We start from the raw sequence: 15,847 nt of genomic DNA, 5'->3' as shown, positions 1-15,847 counted from the left end.
GCAAAATCGGTCACAAGTTTCAACGAGTGCCGCGGAAATACATTTTTGTGTAACTTATTTACACGTGGGATTGTGGTAATTTTGTTTTTATTGCATTCGGATAAATTGGGTGGAAAACGGCCGGGTTGTAATTTTGGCGAACTCGTAGTAAATAAAAGGCCAAACGACATCTAGACTGTGGGCTGAGAAAACGAAGACGACGACGAGACTGCAGCTGTTTATTCTATCCCCATCTCCTGAGGCTTTTCGTATATAACCGGTAAACTGATATTTTCCACATTAAATTCTGCGATCACATACAAGCGGAGAGGCACTGAACCTCTTCTCGCTAACGGCCTCCTTCTTGGAGGCCATCAAAGAAGATGACCCCCGAGTCAACAAACCTTCCCCCCGACTTAGACAAAGACCAGGCGAGTTCAGCAACGATCGTCAAGGACGGCTATTCGCGTCTCCAGCTCGACGCTCGCCCTCCCGCGGCGGAAACGGGAAGCGCTCTAGTGAGGGTCCCCCAATTCTCCTGCTCAGCGGGTGCGGCGGAACTGCTTGCGATCACGGCTCGGGAAATATCATTTCCGAATGCAAACAACACTCTTCACCGTCCCTACGTAGTGCTGCAGCCGGTATGGGATTGTACCTTACAGGAGAGTTTTAGTATTGCGCATAGAATGCGCATAGAAGCAAACGCAAGCGGTGTGCGTTTGCGTTAGAGTTGCGTGCCCCACGTTGTGCGTGCGCCTCATCGCCATGCGCCATCCAAGACCGCTATTTCGGGCTCCCATCACGCGTAGTGTGGAACACGCAAAGCTAACGCAAACACACAGCGCTAGCGTTCGCTCGTATACGCAATATTAAAACTCACAACTGTTTCACCGGCTTCCAACACCAACGAAACGTGCTGCAGTGAGCAGACGTGCAAGCAGGTAGGCGTTCCTTCGAACTGGAAAGGCTGAAATTGGCAAAACGACGGAACGTAAAAATGAAAATAACTAAATGTTATAAAAAGATTGGTAATTAAACAAAAAAAAGATTAATTTTTTGTTTATTATTTTCTTTACTTCTGGGCATTTGGTCTGGAAGGATATTGGCGGCGACTTTGGACGTTTTGCCGATTGTCAAAAGTTGCGTCTTTGATAGCAAAATGTAGTTTACCCACAATTAATCTAATTTTACATGAATTTCTCAAATTAGTTAATATATTTTCATTTATTTTGAGACTATTTTACTTTGCAAAATACTGCAGTTGGCACCAGTGATGGTGATAAGCACACTTTTAATTGTCATATTTGTCCGCGCGTTAAAAATTAAATCAAAAGCAACAAATTAATTGAGAGCTTGAAAAATTACGTATTAAAATATCTGAATTTTATTATCATTATTATTAATACAAAGCGCGGAAATGTATGCCCCCAGTTAACGCCAAGATCACGAAAATACGCCGTTTAACCATAATAGTCTTTAAAGAAAAGTATAATTTTGTTTTCTTTTTAGCATATGAAAAACTCTGACATCGTTATCAAGATAGACAAACAGTCAAACACTGGATGAAGTATAAAGTCATATGCGTCACGCGTTGCGATAAAAAACACACACACACACACACTTCAGCTGCGACTGGGATTTCGTCTTTGGGTTGTTGCAGTGAGAACATCGTTTATTAATTTATACATTGTAGAGACATAATGTAAAAAGTGGAATTATTCTCTTATTATTGTGCTGATAATAATGCTAAATCAAATAATCATCTAAATACCCAAAGCGTATTAAAAGGCCCGCAGTTCATTATTTCACATGACAATTATCTGAGCGAGAAAAGGCAGCGAGAACGCACAAATATCAGCACTGATTTTTTGAACAACTACAACAACTACAAATATCAGCCTGGATCGAACATGGATGCCACAAAATAAAGTTTCCACGAACAACTTCTCAAAACGAAATAATTACGATGTGAGACACATCTTGAATTATGAAATAATCCGAAATTAAAACCTATATCGAGAAATTAAATCTAAACTAGAGGTTAGTTTCGGTTTCGCTCCAGAAGTAAAACGCGCATCCTTCCATAAATATTGCGCTAAACACCGTTCTTGTTTTCAGGGTAAAGAGGTGACCTGTGCTCATAATACCCTAGCTTCCTCGTATTACCAGAAATAATTTGTGTCGCTCAGTGAAGTCAGTACACTAGACAAGCTCAACAGCGGCACCCATCTCCGACCCTCACTATAACCGCCATTTTGGAAAATGAGTGGCGCCACCTATAGTTAGTTGGAGTCGCGAATACAATTCCGTCTATGGACGTCACCGATGAAGCCGCCACCTGCTCCTCCTCGACGATCGTATCCGCTTGCGATGATGAAGACATGCAATCGAACGACGGTGAATACGAGATCGCTCACGGAAAGAAAAGGCGCAAGAGGTGCCTGAATTCAGCATCACCTTTCAAGGATGAAGTCAACCTGCAAGTCGGTCATACCGTACTCTTCATCCCCACTGGAAACCACCAGGCTTAGTCACTGAGCAAAATCAAGCTCACCGACTTTCTGAACAACGCTGCACCAGGCATGGTGAGTGAGATCCGAACTAACAAGGCTCGCAACATCATCGCAGTTGACACAAAAAGACCCCTCTTTAAAGCCGAACTGCTCAAGTTAGCAAAACTCTCTGCACTGCCAGTGACAGCCTTCCACCCCAGAGACCACTCGAACTCTTTCGGCGTTCTCCGAGATATTGACCCTGATTCCACAGAGGACGACGTAAAGACTCATCTACAGTCCTACAGGCATAGTCATCTACAGGCATAACAGGAGTGAAGCGACTCGGGAAGAAATCGCCCGTCATACGGGTTGCCTTCGCAGGAAAGGTGCCACCCCAACATATCAAAGTGGCTCTTGTCAGAACTGAGGTACTTCCCTACCGCGCACGACCCCTGCAATGTTACAAATGCTACAAGTTTGGCCACATTGCAGCTGCATGCACAGCGGCCTCTCAGCCGTGCTATCGATGTGGGCAGTGCCACGAAGGTGAATGCACAGCCAACTTGCGATGCGTGAATTGTCAAGGAGAGCATGCTTCCAACGCAGCCGAATGCCCAGTGAAAGTAAGAGAGACAGAGGTCACGAGATACCAGCTGAAACACAACACCACTTTTCGTGAGGCCAGAGATGCTGTACACACTAAACACCAAATAAGCAAGAAAACTACCAAAAATGACACACCATAACCTGATGCCACCATCAGGAGTGTTCCACAACGGACTGCTCAAGAGTTCCCTTCCCTTGAAAAACAAGAGAGCAGAAACGATAAGTCCGATGCCGTAGCATCCACCTCAAGAGTCGCCACTGAAGGAACTGAAAAAGCATCCTTCTGGGATAAACAAAACATCAAAGACATAATTTCAAGCAAGTCTTCCGATTTGCATACGTTGGCACCTAACCGAAAAACGGAAGGAGAAACCACCTCGATCTTCCATTTCATAATCCCACTCGTGTTCACTACTCTTCGTAGATTATTGTGAACAATAACACCGGAGTCAACGCCTCATCAGGTGATCAAGGCTATTCTTTTATTAGAGTCCATTATTTTAATGATTCTTTGAAGCTCTTTCATGCTTACCCCATTCGACGCTCCAAACACAGCCAACGTTGTGCCTTCACTGCTAAACGACGACCGGGAAAAATGCCGGAACTATGCTGCAGTGTACATATCTTTGGTTTTCATCTTTACAAATTTTATATTCATCTTTCCCTTGGACTTCACCGATTCTCGCTTTCTCCAGCACTCCTGCACTTCATTTTCTAAACTGCAAAGACCTCAGTTTTCTCTGGCCATAGAAGACGCAGCTTCTCAAGTTGGGATTCCTCTCCTGCCTCAGTACCAGCCGAGAGCAGAAATACTCCAGCGATTCATCCAACTGCAAGTGGTTAGCAGCAGCCCCACCAACAACTGAAAATGGGAAGCAACATTAATCCAACATCCAAACACCCTATCGGGTGCTCTTTGCTACAAGGTAACGCTAACGGAATACAATCGCGGCTGCCAGGGCTTCGCGACCATCTGCAAGACAATGCATATGATGCCCTGGCCTTCCAGGAACCGAACACAAAAGACATTCGCATCTCAGAGTACGTGACTTATATGAGCGAAGCAACGCGAGCACGGAAAATCCCAGGAGCCATGTTGCTGGTACGAGCAAGTCTCGGACAGACTGAAGTGGACCTCATGGACTTGTGCAGTGACACTGAAGAGTACGCGGCGGTCACAGCGGAGCTCAAGGGAAGGCCGATTACCTTCGTGTCCGTGTACGTGCGGCCGCAGGGTCACTGGGACACAAAGATGATTGTGGACATCTGCACGCAGATCAAGGGGAGGCAGTAATCGCAGGCGACTTTAACTCCCACAACGAGACATGGAGCGACAAGAAAACGGACGCAAGGGGTCGTGCATTACCGTCTACTCTGGATGGCCTGGCACTCCGTAATATAACAAACGGAGAACAAACATTCGTCCGCCCAGGAGTGGAAGGTAGCGTCCTTGACCTCACATTTATTACTAGAGGACTACGCCTGACAGCCAGACCAGAGAAGACAGCTGGGGCGGTGACCACCTTCCCATCATCATCGGGAAGCCACCCAAAGCCCCACTCAAGACCTGCCACCTCGTGGACTGGAAGGAGTGCAGAAGACAGCTAGACAAACTGGTAGACTCTGGCGCACTCCTTGCCCCCGAGAACATCGCCGAAGCACTGAAAAAAGTCACAAGAATGGTACAGATACCCATCACAAGGCCAAACCCGGACATGGACTGGTTCCGCCTAAGAGCTCAACGACGACGTGCACAACGCAGATCCTGGAGGACCAACAAGCCGGAGGACATACAGGAGTACAAGCGACTAGACTAGGGTGACCACCTTCCTGCCGGTGGAATGCGGGACACCCTGACCCGGGGGGGGGGGGGGGGGGGGGGGTATAGAGGACGGTATTTTCGCGACTCAAAAAAATAACTATTGAGGGAAATTCACCAACGCGCACACCCCGAAATTCTGTGCTGTCCAAAAGCGTATATACACCTGAAAAGTTTACGCTGCAATTAAACTAAGATAAGTTTCACTCACAGTGATATACTTTTGTTTATTTGTAATGGTAAATATTTTATTAAAAGTATCTAAGTTGAGAATATAAAGATCGACGGCACCTGACCCTAATCCATCAAAAGGAAATAAAAAACAGTATATATGTTTCGGCTTATTGTTTCCTGTCGATACTTACGCTTATATTAACATGCTCCTACACAAAAATAAAACCTTATGTTGTTGTTTTTTTTACCGTTGTGAGTTGCAGGTTTTTTGTCTTCTGTGGCCGTCTTTACTAAAAAAAAAGCTTCCCACAACAACCCTTTCGTATGATACAGTATGATTTGCAACTAATTACAATAGTTTATTTTTCAGCTTTTGGCGAGCAATATTCGCTTGCAGTATTTTGCCATCAAGGGGAGAGGCACAACGGCGCATGTGCGTCAGTCTCCTGTAAAAACGACGCTTCCTTCCCGCAGTGCTTGGCAAGAAAATGACATACCATCGAGATTCACATATTTACCAGCCACCTCTGCGGTTCCCCGTTGCCGTTGTTCGAAAGCGCCATAATTTGAGCAGTAAATGTTACGACAATGTGAAATGCGGGACATTTTGAAGATTTGGGAATTTCTTGCGGGACGCGGGACACGAGCTCTCAATGCGGGACAGTCCCGCGAGTCGAGGGACGGGTGGTCACCCTAGACTAGACGCAAAGTTCCGCCGCCACGGAAAAAGGTGGCGAAAAGGCAGTGGGACCTCCGCTGCTCCAGACTTCACATGCCAGCCGGGGGAAAAAAAATGAAAGCCGTTTACAATTCCCTGTAGCGCCGGTTAGAGCGCAGCTCTTGAGGAGGAAGATGGAAGCGTACTGAGGGATAGGTGACTCCTTGAGGTCACGTGAGCTCAAGGGGGCCACGTGACTTCAGGGGGTCACGTGACCTCAGGGGCTCACGTGACCTTTGGGGGTCACGTCACCTCGGGGGTCACGTGACCTGAAGGGGTCACATGACAGGGGGTCACGGGATTTCAGGGGGTCACGTGACTTCTGGGGGTCACGTGACCTTAGGGAGTCACGTGACCTCGGGCGTCACGTGACCTGAGTGGGTCACGTGACCCCCAGACGTCACGTGACTTCAGGGGGTCACGTGACCTCAGGGGTCACGTGACTTCTGGGGTCACGTGACCTCGAGGGGTCACGTGACCTAGGGGTGTCACGTGACCTGGGTGGGTCACGTGACCTCGGGGGGGTCACGTCTTCGCGGTTACGCCGACGGCGACGGCGACGCCGACGCCGACGGGGACGCCGACGCCGACGGGGACGCCGACGCCGCTCAAGCCGGAAACGGGCCCCTAAGAGCTGCGCTCTAAAAGAGCCTGGCGGATGGTGAAAACGCTTGCCGGACGTCCGCTCCGAAGACAGCCAATACATGGTCTGGCCCTAGCGAGAGGAGCGACTGTGCAGCAGGTAACAGAACTACTCGCAGACCTCTTCACAAACGTTCCAACCCGCCTACTGGTGGGTCCAGCCCCCAACACTGGTCAACACGCAGAGACCCTTCGGCGCCCAGCATGAAGGCTATGGATGCCCCCTTCACGCTACACGAATTAAGACACGCCACCGACGCATGCCCGCGCAAGAGCTCGTCCCCAGGCCCCGACGGAGTGACGAACCAGGCCATCAGGAACCTGGACGAGTCGTGCCACGACAGCTTCCTCGACTACATGAAAAAGGTTTGGAGCAGTGCTGAGATTCCAAGGGCCCGGAGAGAGGCCACTACCATACGCCTGCTGAAGTCTGGAAGGCCGGCCAATGATTTGAGTTCCTACCGCCCATCTCACTAACCTCCTGCTTGGGCAAGCTACTGGAGCGAATGGTACTGCCACGTCTAAACTACCACCTGGAGGCAGTAGACGCGCTTCCCGACTGCTTCTCCTGCTTTAGGAGACAAAGAAGCACTGCGGACTCCATTGCAGACCTCACCACCACCATGGAGGAAGCTAAAGAAAGGGGCTGGTAGGCGGCCACAGTTTTCCTAGACGTGAGGAAAGCCTTCGATGCGCTCCCCCATGACACCATCTACACAGCTCTCCAGAACCTCGGAATCACCGGGCGCCCCCTGTCATACATACATGCATTTCTGACACAGAGAACACAGCGTGTACGTGTCGGCAGCACCTACAGCACCCCACGCGGGATAACAGCCGGTGTGCCTCAGGGAAGCGTGCTGAGCCCGCTGTTTTTCTCCATCGCGATCGCGTCTCTCCCTTCGGCTGCCAGAGTTGGAGCTCGACCACAGTTCCTCGTGGACATGGCGGTATACGCAGACGACGTGGCACTTTGGGCCAACACGGAGACAGGAAATGGTGAAAGAGTTGCGACGGGCACTGACCAACACGGTGCACAGACTACACGAACTGGGCCTCGGCGTCTCGGCTGAGAAGACTACGGCTCTGTTCCAGGCTCTAATACTGCGAACATTTCGTCCAGTACTACAGATCGAGGGAGCACCGATAAAATCAGAAAAGACAGCAACTTATCTGGGTTTGATGCTCGACGCGCGCGTGTCCTGGAGGCCGGCTGTAGATGCAGTGCTCCAGAAGATGCGCACAAGAACTAACACCCTGCAGGCACTTGGAGCCACAACGTGGGGCATCTCGCAGGCCATGATGCTGGCAATGTAGAAGGGCCTGGTCGTGTCCTGCCCGACCTACGCGCTGCCACTGGTGACGCTAAACAGCACACAACAAGAAAACCTAGAGAGGGCGCAGAGGGTGGCACTGAGAATTTGCCTTGGCACGCCCCGAAGCGCCTCATCACACAAGACACTCGTCGAGGCCGGCGTAGCCACGATTTGTGCCACACTACAGAAGCGGGCTCTTGGGCACCTTATCCGAATGGAGAATGGGCGGTCGACGGGAAGCCTAATCATTAAGATTGCGCAGAGAAGAGTGTCAGGACTTGAACGCGCGCTCTGTCAACTTGGCGACATCGCGGGAACCGCTGCGGCCCTGGCCGACCTCCCACCACTGCATGAACGTCCACAACACATGGACGTCGATCTACACATCCCCGGGTTGAGATCAAGGAGGACGGCAACAACAGTGACCCTCCGAACCCTTGCGCTGTCCCACATCGAGGACCAGTACCACGGCTGGGCTCAAGTGTTCACGGACGGCTCAGTACGTCCCACAGGCGGGTCGTCAACCACCGCGGCGGCCTTCGAGGCGGCTGGAGTTGGGCTAAGCGCGCGCCTTGTACACCATGCAACCAGAACCACCACAGAACTAGCAGCGATCCTGCTCGCCCTCGACGCCGTTCAGAAAGGCAGCACCAGGGGCGGCAAGTGGGTAATCTTGTGCGACTCACAAGCCGCGCTCTCCATGCTAGATAACTTGGAGAGGGCCCCACCACTGGCGCGAAGAATCGCAGCAGAAGCGATGGCATTGGAGCAACTTGGACACCAGTTCAGGTTTCAGTGGCTGCCAAGCCACTGTGGCATCAAGGGAAACGAGATCGCCGACCAGATGGCCAACTTCTCCCACGATGAGCCCTCTACACCCACATCCAAGGTGCCCCCGGCCGCGGACGCCAAGCTCCTTGTGGCGAGGGAGATCGCAAGTCAGCACCCAGACGCAAGGATGGCACGAGGCGACCACCCGGCCCGGCTCCCAGCACGCATGAACAGGGCAACGGCGGCTGTCCTCCACCGACTTCGGACGGGCAGCGCCCTCACTTCCACATGGATCAACAGGATGATACCCTCTAGAAGTCCAGACTGCAACACCAGTGGGACTCGCGCAGGTGACGTCCACCTCCTCCTACAATTCACCCTCTACGACACTGAGGGAAGGGCATTCCAGGAAGAGTACAGAAAGCTCAAGCTACCCTACAGCTCTCTGGAGGAGATCACCAGACCTCGAGGCACAAACTGCACCAAAAAGAAAGCGCTGAAGGCACTGGAGAACTACCTGGACGAGACAGGATTAATCTCCCTCCTCTGAAGAAAAAGGCAACAAAGAGAGAAATGGTGACAAAAGCCTTTCCGACAGACTGACTCATCAATACTACTCCCTGTGGTCGAACTAAATCAGGAAACTACCCTCTTTCGCCTACATCGGACTTCCCCAATCCCCATCTAGGCGACTGGAACCGATTCAAACTAGCCTTGCCGATGGCTATGACCATCACAGACCCCGTGCCTGCAAATTAAACTGCGACGGTTGAGAAATACGAGAAAAACCCCACCCTACCCCCCTCTCCTAATCCCCCTTTTCTCCTCTTTATTTCCTAAGAACCCTTCCCCTTCTACTGTGACATGGGCGTCTGTCACAGAATTCGACTATTTTTTTTTTTTTTTTTCAAAGTTTTCCCCAGGGAACGCATCCCGTCATGGGACGCTCCCTTGCCCCACGCGTTGAGCGGCAGGGTTCGGGCACCGTCCGTTTTCTGTTTTATGGCCCCCTGGCCCCTTCGCCCCGAGGACGTTTCTCGCGAGGTTTTTTTAGTTAGTAGCGATGGGCCCCCTCACTTCCCGGAATGTTGGGAATGGTTTCCAGATGTCCGAGTGGGGGTGCGCTTTATGGTTCGCTGGGGTAGGCTCGGCTTGCCAGTGTGACGTGTGTTTTTTTTCTATATGTATTTTGTTGTTGCCACTGCAGAGAAACAATTATTTTTGGGCAAGGGGAGTGGTGTCTGCCGCTGGAATTTGGGAAAGTGAGGACCTCGGCTTGATTCCGAGCCGAGTCAAGGCAGTGTATGCGAAGACTGGACCAGTGGGTGGACGCGACGCGAAAGTTGGGAGCGACAGCGGGTGCGGCGGAAGGGGGAACGCGGGAAGAGCTCGGAGCGGCTCTGCAGGCCCCCAAGTGTGTGTGCTCGTGGGTGAGTGTGGTGCCGAGGAGCATCTCACGGAGCATCCAAGCACGCACAGACTTCCCCGTTTCGACCAGCGCCGCAACGGGCCCGCGTCACCCACACCACTCTCCGGACCCAGGTTCGATCACTCACTTTAGTAGAATTGTATAGCATTGAGAGTCATTATTGTGTTATACATTTTTTTTGTTCGTTTGTTCTTGTGTACTGTCCAGTGTGGACAAAGCCTTTAAACCGCTGCTCTGCCGGTTATTATTTTTTGTTTTGTTTTGTGAGTAGCGCCTGCGCGATAACAAAAACGGTGTGATTTTTTTTTTTTATGTGAATTTCATTATGTGTAAAAGCGCCGCGCGCGAGAAGGGCAGAGTTAGCGTGTGATTGTTATTTTGTTTGTGTTTGGTGTGTGCGTAACTGTCTTGAACGTGAGTCAAGTAAATCCTTCGTTATTTTTTAACGCAAAGTCTCCGTCTCGTTCCTCGCCCCTCACAGTGAGTCCGTCCACCAGGGCGTGGACCTATCGTCCGGTCAGCGGTCCTAACAAAATTATAAATTTTGTTTGCATGGGGATCATTTGGATCTTTTATTGTTAATTTTTTCCGAACCTGTGACAAACTGGCGTCCGCGACAGGACCTGCTGACCACGGTGACGGCTCAGTCCGTGAGGAGCGGGGGATGAGATTGAGGTCGCCTGGGCCGTAGGAAGTGCGCTGTGTGGCTGACGCCGTTGCGGGAGCTCACAGCCCAGCTTGCCGACCGGTAGTATGGAAAAGGTATCCTACGGTAACGGGAACTGAAACGGGCCACGCGACCGAAATATGAAGCTTAAGGAACTATTGGCCTTAGGGCAAGATTTAGGTCTCGATGAAGCTAGCCTTGAGGAGTGGTTACAGACTCAACTAGTGGATGCTAAGCAGGACTTGGAATTAGTCGAAGACTGGGAGAGTGAACTCCTCAAAGGTAAATGGGTATCAGAAGAAAGGGCGGATAAGCTTTTCGAGTACCGAACGAAAGCTGAGGCCGAAATTCGAAAGCTGGAAGAAATGTTAGAGCTTTTTCGGGCCACGGACCCTGAGAAGGTAAGCCTCGAGACGTCGAGGGGGAAGGCTCCGCAGGGCATTTCGACCAAAGATGTGGACGTATTCACCACGAAGTGGAACGCGGTCGACGAAGAACAGACACAGGCCGGGGTCTGCTGCTTGGGAGAGACGATCCCGCTGTTCGAGTCCGAGGAAGAGGCCCCAGAGAGGGAACAGGGCGTGGCCCAGAGGGAGACCCCAACAGGGAGGTATGCTGCCGTGCCGAAGTACCGCAAGTTGGAGGAAAACGGAGTCCAGACTGAAGGGGGCGGTCCGGAGAACCAGAACCCGACCGCCAAGCTGCCCCGCAAGTACGGCTCGTCCCATCCCGACAAGAAGCGATCGCCCAAGAAGAGGCGCATCAGCTGGTTGAGGTCGTCGGGAAATGAGGACTTGCCGGAGGACCTGGGAATCACTTCAGACAACAAGGACGAGAAGGGAACAATCGGGCCGCCCGAGAGAGAAACGTCCCGGAAAGCAGCACTCGATGGACAGAGGCGCAAAGTTGGAGCCCGCAGCGAGCAAGGGGGCGGCGACAAGGACGGCGTCATCCAGGGAAAGCCGGCAAAGGTCAAAGCTGGCGGCACCAAGGCAGATTCGCCCGCCCGCCAGCTAGCGACGCACGAGAACGGGGGCAGAGACCCGGAGTCCTGTGATGGTCCGTCGATCGTCCAGCCGCACGTGCATCTAAAGGCGAGGTCCAAGGAGGGGACGGCGAGGGCCAATTCAAGCGCGTGGGCCAAGCAACCGAGTGAAGGGTCCTTATTACGGAAGAACAACGGCTTCGAGACCCAGAAGGCGTCGTCGCCGAGTGTGAGGCCTACAGGGTGCCGGAAGGCGGCGCTTCGGAAGAAGACATCGAAGGCGAAGAACGCCTTCAGCGTTCGAAATCAAGTGATCAAACCCAGCGGGCGCAGAGAGAAAGCGCCCCGAAGAGAAACGGCAATCAAGGAGAACCGGCCCCTCTCACCACGTGCAACCCGCACTCAAAGCCGGAGGGCTTGCGAGCGGGACCTCGGAACAAAAGCTGCAGTGGAAGCAGCGGACTACGCGGCATTTCAAAGAGGCGCAGGGGCGACGGGGCATTCCAAACTAAGCAGTATGGTGAGGAGGCCCCGATTGGGAGGTTAGAGAAAGACCCTTTACTAGGCAGTTAGAAAAAGGCCCTCCTGAATATTTGTAAAGCGGCTGAAAATGTAGCTCAGTGGTGCCTAACATGTTTTTTTGTAACTGTTAGGTAATTGTTAGGGAGAGTGTCGATAACTGGCATGTGGAGACCCTGCGCACGAAAAGAATGGGCTATGTTCTTGTCTAGGAGCAAGCAGAGATGTATGTATAGATTAATTGTGTCAGCATGCGCTCCGCAAAACCCTGTGTGAAATTGGAGGTCTTCAAGTTATTTTTCTTGTTTCCTTTTTTGTTTTGCGGTAAGCTGTTGGGAGTAACGAGAAGAGACTTCTCTTTCTTTTTTTTTGCGGGGCCTTATCTTACGTGCTGGTCGTTTAGTGACTTTCAGGATGCTGACTTGAATATAATAGAAGTGAGAAACTGGACTTTGATCATGCAGCCTGGCTTTCGCAAACGAAGTGTCTGTATTGCCTAAGAGGAGCCCCCGGGGTCTCTGTGTTTTATTTTTGCTGTTTGAGCACGATTACATTTTTTTTAATGCTTCGTGTTTATGCTTGTTCATGACAAATATCTGTCCAGCCGTATGCGATGTGCAGGCTGCCGCCCAGTTTTGTGTCGAATTTTGTGATTGTCTTACTATTCACTGGTGAATATTTTTTGAATTGGGGGTGGTGTCACAGAATTCGACTATTTTTTTTTTTTTTTTTTCAAAGTTTTCCCGAGGGAACGCATCCCGTCATGGGACGCTCCCTTGCCCCACGCGTTGAGCGGCAGGGTTCGGGCACCGTCCGTTTTCTGTTTTATGGCCCCCTGGCCCCTTCGCCCCGAGGACGTTTCTCGCGAGGTTTTTTTAGTTAGTAGCGATGGGCCCCCTCACTTCCCGGAATGTTGGGAATGGTTTCCAGATGTCCGAGGGGGGGTGCGCTTTATGGTTCGCTGGGGTAGGCTCGGCTTGCCAGTGTGACGTGTGTTTTTTTTCTATATGTATTTTGTTGTTGCCACTGCAGAGAAACAATTATTTTTTGGGCAAGGGGAGTGGTGTCTGCCGCTGGAATTTGGGAAAGTGAGGACCTCGGCTTGATTCCGAGCCGAGTCAAGGCAGTGTATGCGAAGACTGGACCGGTGGGTGGACGCGACGCGAAAGTTGGGAGCGACAGCGGGTGCGGCGGAAGGGGGAACGCGGGAAGAGCTCGGAGCGGCTCTGCAGGCCCCCCAAGTGTGTGTGCTCGTGGGTGAGTGTGGTGCCGAGGAGCATCTCACGGAGCATCCAAGCACGCACAGACTTCCCCGTTTCGACCAGCGCCGCAACGGGCCCGCGTCACCCACACCACTCTCCGGACCCAGGTTCGATCACTCACTTTAGTAGAATTGTATAGCATTGAGAATCATTATTGTGTTATACATTTTTTTTGTTCGTTTGTTCTTGTGTACTGTCCAGTGTGGACAAAGCCTTTAAACCGCTGCTCTGCCGGTTATTATTTTTTGTTTTGTTTTGTGAGTTGCGCCTGCGCGATAAGAAAAACGGTGTGATTTTCTTTTTTAATGTGAATTTCATTATGTGTAAAAGCGCCGCGCGCGAGAAGGGCAGAGTTAGCGTGTGATTGTTATTTTGTTTGTGTTTGGTGTGTGCGTAACTGTCTTGAACGTGAGTCAAGTAAATCCTTCGTTATTTTTTAACGCAAAGTCTCCGTCTCGTTCCTCGCCCCTCACAGTGAGTCCGTCCACCAGGGCGTGGACCTATCGTCCGGTCAGCGGTCCTAACAAAATTATAAATTTTGTTTGCATGGGGATCTATTTGGATCTTTTATTGTTAATTTTTTCCGAACCTGTGACAGCGTCTAAGTACGCCCCAACAACAGTCGGCTTCCCAACCCCCTCTTCAAAACGCATACTACAACCAACATCTAAAATCAATCAAACTAAAATACCTCACAAAGCACTTAGGATTAAAAAAAAGCGCTCAGTGATTGTGAGAACCAATTTTACAAAACATTACTGAAAAAAAGGGACTACGGGGAAAACAACAAACATTACGTACTGCCATAGCGCGGGAAAGAATATCACAAGGAACCGGGACAAAATTTCAGCTGTCCACTCTGTTGAAGAAAGAGGAGTAGCGGAGCTGTAGTATGTGCCGCCATCTAAGAGCGAGGGTGGAAACCAGACAGTCGACAAGCCGGTTGTCTGGTTGCCGCTGTCGCTCCTGTCCATAGGGTTTTGTCCATATTTATTTGTCCACGGACACGAAACTGGGGCAGCTAGCCCTTAACAGCTCCGCTGTAAAATAGAAACAAAATTTAAAATATGTGAGCGACTATAGAGAGTAAACAGGGTGCTGGCGCCCTAGAGTGAGCGCCATCCATTTAGACGGATTGACGTACTCAAAAAGAGCTCGGCATATAAGTGCACTCGGCGCGTCAGGCAATGATGGAACGCTTCAGGCGTTCCATCAATGCCATCAATGTTGTAAAAACATATTTTGACTCGACTTTTTTTTTTTAACTTTATTTGGGACGACATTTTTTTTTTTATCGTTCGTACCTTCATCGTTTCGCGTTCAAGTGTGCGTAGCAGGTTTCGGTGCGTCAGAGGCCGGACACTGTTCACAATTTCGTCGTACAAACCAAGCCACTGCATACTAGCAATTGCTTTCCCATACGAGTTGTGGGTACTGCGAACGTACATTGACACGTTTCTGGTGGACAAAGCGATTGCGCGCGCACGTTCGCACTGTCGGCGTCGGCGCACTTGCGTATATAGCTTGCAAGTGACGCCAGTCCGCCCCTGTTTCTGGTGGCGAGATGCGCCTCGTTAAAGGGCTCCAGAAAATTAGAAAACAGTTTTTTTTAACAGTCTTTCAGGAAATACGCGTGTGAAAATAATATATTTTAAGCAAAAAAAAATATTTTTAGGGCAATATTGATGCCGAGAGATTTACTTGAAATTCTGGGCGCGAAGTCCATGACGTCACGCTGTGGTCATTAGCTTAACCAGATGGTAATTCGCTCTTTTCACCTTACGTGAAAGCGAAGCCGATCCACCTCTCCTCCACGCGCCCGAAATGCCAGAGAGAAAACAAGTGGAAAGGAGGTGACTACCAACTAAATCGCGTCTCGCGCCGTCGACATTGCTCTAAAAAAGAATTGTTTCGCGTAAATTAAATTTTTTGACACGCGTATACCGACCAGCCAGTTTAGACTTTTGTTTTTCTTTTCAGGGGCGCTTTAACGCAGCAGAAGTTACGCTCTCCCGCGCCCTTCCCCCGCTTATGCACGCCCAAGTGACAGCAGTGCAAGCAATGTATTGATTAAAGGGAAGCTTAAGCACTTTTCAAGAAATCTGAGTTTAAGCGGTCTTCTACAGCCTTTTGTCCCGTGAACGGAATTATCGCACTTCCCGTGGACAGAAGTGCACGTAAACCGCATTTATTTTGAAAACAATCATGAGCCATTCCACTCTGTGGACGTGGATGACCAGCGAAGCTGTTTCGCACACGACACAGACCCCCACCCCGAGGGGCCGGAGGAAACTAGACACGCGCGACGGGACCGCCACCGGGCAGAAAGTAGACACGAGCGACGGGACCGTCACCCACGTACAGGAGAGAGGAAGGAAAGGAAATTTGGCGCGCAAGCGGTTTGGAACGACGACAGAGAGAGGGCGGTGCGAGCGTAGACATGGCCGACGCGGGTAGCACAGCGG

The 15,847-nt window shown here is 50.8% G+C and overlaps 2 pseudogenes; one reads left to right on the top strand and one right to left on the bottom strand.

Annotated features, from left to right (window-relative positions):
* The first annotated feature begins 362 nt into the window (after positions 1 to 362).
* On the top strand, positions 363 to 2,901 carry LOC115308983 (annotated as a pseudogene).
* Positions 2,902 to 7,171: 4,270 nt separating this feature from the next.
* Positions 7,172 to 7,883, bottom strand: LOC115325032 (annotated as a pseudogene).
* Between the last annotated feature and the right edge of the window lie 7,964 nt (positions 7,884 to 15,847).

Source organism: Ixodes scapularis, unplaced genomic scaffold (genome assembly GCF_016920785.2).
Source record: "Ixodes scapularis isolate PalLabHiFi unplaced genomic scaffold, ASM1692078v2 PGA_scaffold13__105_contigs__length_92229423, whole genome shotgun sequence".
Lineage (NCBI taxonomy): Eukaryota > Metazoa > Arthropoda > Arachnida > Ixodida > Ixodidae > Ixodes > Ixodes scapularis.
Note: the sequence above shows the minus strand (reverse complement) of the source record. Positions and strands in the feature narration are given on the sequence as shown.